Below are 3528 nucleotides of genomic sequence, written 5' to 3'. Positions count from 1 at the left end.
CAGATATACTGCTACTGCCGCAGCAGCCGGCAAATATTTATAGAGAGGACCGAATACCAGAAACCTCACAATACTGACACACTGAGATACTGCCTCAGCAGTCAGAAAACATCATTTGTAGTCTCCATTGGAAGGCATGACAACCAAAAGCGCAGTTAGGAGATAGGGGCAGGGCGTTGTCACCCTATAACAGGAAGTACCTGAAGAAGGACCTCCATGGCAGCCACCTGCTTATTACAAGCATGCACTCCAGCAGTATATACATAGTTGCGCTATATGTCCCTTTACTTAGACCTCCTTATTATTTTCTGTCTTTATAGCGGGATGGGTAACCTCAGCACTCCAGCTGTTGTGGAACTATGAGGCATTGCTCGACTGTCAGCTACAGGCATGAGTCCCAGCAGGGCCGGCATCAGGGGGGTATGGCAGATACCCATGTAAGGGGCCCGGGCCCCAGCAGCGCCGGTCTGGTGTGTCTGGCGGTGGAAGAGGCCAGGGCAGCAAGTAAGAGAAGCTGCATGTGCAGGGAAAGGGACCCCGACCAGCTCACCTGAGACTCTGTAGAGCCCACCAAAGAGAGTCTCAGATGGGCTGCGCAGGATCTGTGGTGCGCTCTGCAGGAAAAAACAGTAAAATCCCACTACCCTTCTAGGCTTGAAATAGAGGCAGCGACTCGAAACACGTAGCCAGTCGTCAGCCAGAGTTATCTCACCCTGCTACTCACCACAGATTATCTACATTTTTCACCTTGATGTGACCCCCGCTGTATTGCCGCCAAAGTGCCGCACTGCATACACCATTGCCAGTGGACTGTGTGGGGTCTCAGGTGGGCTCTATGGGGCCTCAGGTGGGTCCTGAGTCAAGTGCGTTACTAAGTCCTGAGTCCAGTGCGTTACTAAGTCCTGTGCGTTACTAAGTGAAGAGTCCAGTGCGTTACTAAGTGAAGAGTCCACTGCGTTACTAAGTGAAGAGTCCAGTGCGTTGCATTGCTGTATAATGTATTGCTGGGATTTGTGGTCCCTCTACAGCTGGTGCCATTCTGCATTAGAGTGTAAGCTCCTCTGTATAGACTGATGTGACTGGCTCAGTGTTCTCTGTACAGCACTATGGTATATGTCAGAGCTATATAAATGTATAATAATAGTGTGAGACTGTGGGGGGGACATTAGAGTGTAAGCTCCTCTGGTGCAGAGACCGCCGTGGGGGTTGGGGTGCCAGTGAGATCCACTCCCGCCCCCTATCTTGGGAGTAACTGCACTGCACATGCTGCTGCCGCCTCCCCACCCCGCATTGCATTAGGCGGGGACAAGTCTGTCCAGCCTGGTGTACACTCTGCAGTGTGGGAGCCTGGGCTACGTCAACAGCAAGCAGCCGCCGGCCTGTCTCAGTGTCACTGAGGGGCCACTAGCTGAACATTCTGGGGCCACCACCGTCCTGGACAAAGTGGACATCCTGGGCCTGAAGTGAGTAAAGCTTTGTTTATTTGCCCTTTTCTAGGCTTCTTTGCTCTTTTTTTTTATGGCTGTGGTGATAGAAACTTTGTATCCTGGTCCTGAAGGATGGCTATGGCAGTAAAGATGAGGAGCGCTGATACATGCTAGGCTGAGGCTCTGATCTCTATACACCAGGATAGACTATCAGATCTGAGGCCTAGGTATAGGCACGGCAAATTCCTTGTCTAGAAAACATTATAACTCTTGTTGTAAAAAAATATCTTACAATTCACAAAAGAGTTCAGTCAGCTTATAAATGCTCAGGGTCATAGTCCACATGTATTCATACCAACCCCTGAACGCCCGGAAAAATCTTTATTTACTGCAGAGGGTGTGGAGCAGCCTGGGCTACGTCAACAGCAAGCAGCTGTTGCCTTAGCTTAGTGAATAAGGTGAAGCTATGTTCACTTTTAATAACCAGTCACGTGCAAGGGAAATGTAAAAGTGGGATATTTGCTTGTACATAATTGGATGATTGAAGTGACCATAGCTTCAGCTTATTCAATAAGACAAGTGAACATTCTCTGTGCAAATTGAACATACGTTTTTCAAGATGAACATATTTCTTTAGGCTGTATAAGGTGCTGGCTGGCAGTTTTCTGATGCCTATAATGCAGATATGTGTGCATACTCTGCAATTATTGCTACTGATCCCTGCACTCTGCCTTATTTGCTCCTGACCCCTGCACTCTGCTTTATTTGCTCCTGACCTCTGCACTCTGCCTTATTTACTCCTGATCTCTGCACTCTGCTTTATTTGCTCCTGACCCCTTCACTCTGCCTTATTTACTCCTGACCCCTGCACTCTACCTTATTTACTCCTGACCTCTGCACTCTGCCTTATTTACTCCTGACTTCTGCACTCTGCCTTATTTACTCCTGATCTCTGCAATCTGCTTTATTTGCTCCTGACCCCTGCACCCTGCCTTATTTACTCCTGACCCCTGCACTCTGCCTTATTTGCTCCTGACCTCTACACCCTGCCTTATTTACTCCTGATCTCTGCACTCTGCTTTATTTGCTTCTGACCTCTGCACGCTGCCTTATTTGCTCCTGACCTCTACACCCTGCCTTATTTACTCCTGACCTCTGCACTCTGCCTTATTTACTCCTGATCTCTGCACCCTGCCTTATTTTCTCCTGAACACTGCACCCTGCCTTATTTGCTCCTGACTTCTGCACTCTGCCTTATTTGCTCCTGACCTCTACACCCTTCCTTAATTAGTCCTGACCTCTGCACTCTGCCTTATTTACTCCTGATCTCTGCACTCTGCTTTATTTTCTTCTGACCTCTGCACTCTGCCTTATTTGCTCCTGACTTCTACACCCTGCCTTATTTACTCCTGAACTCTGCACTCTCCCTTATTTACTCCTGATCTCTGCACTCTGCTTTATTTGCTTCTGACCTCTGCACTCTGCCTTATTTAATCCTGATCTCTGCACTCTGCCCTATTTACTCCTGATCTCTGCACCCTGCCTTATTTACTCCTGAACACTGCACCCTGCCTTATGTACTCCTGAACACTGCACCCTGCCTTATTTGCTCCTGACTTCTGCACCCTGCCTTATTTGCTCCTGACTTCTACACCCTGCCTTATTTGCTCCTGACTCCTGCACTCTGCCTTATTTGCTCCTGACCTCTACACCCTGCCTTATTTACTCCTGACTTCTGCACTCTGCCTTATTTACTCCTGACCTCTACACCCTGCCTTATTTGCTCCTGACTTCTGCACTCTGCCTTATTTGCTCCTGACCCCTGCACTCTGCCTTATTTACTCCTGACTTCTGCACTCTGCCTTATTTACTCCTGACTTCTGCACCCTGCCTTATTTGCTCCTGACTTCTGCACCCTGCCTTATTTACTCCTGACTTCTGCACTCTGCCTTATTTGCTCCTGACTTCTGCACCCTGCCTTATTTACTCCTGACTTCTGCACTCTGCCTTATTTGCTCCTGACTTCTGCACTCTGCCTTATTTGCTCCTGACTTCTGCACTCTGCCTTATTTGCTCCTGACCTCTGCACCCTGCCTTATTT

The sequence above is a fragment of the Nanorana parkeri genome, unplaced genomic scaffold, assembly GCF_000935625.1.
Source record: "Nanorana parkeri isolate BGI_ZX_2015 unplaced genomic scaffold, ASM93562v1 scaffold1261, whole genome shotgun sequence".
Taxonomy (NCBI): Eukaryota; Metazoa; Chordata; class Amphibia; order Anura; family Dicroglossidae; genus Nanorana; species Nanorana parkeri.
Note: the sequence above shows the minus strand (reverse complement) of the source record.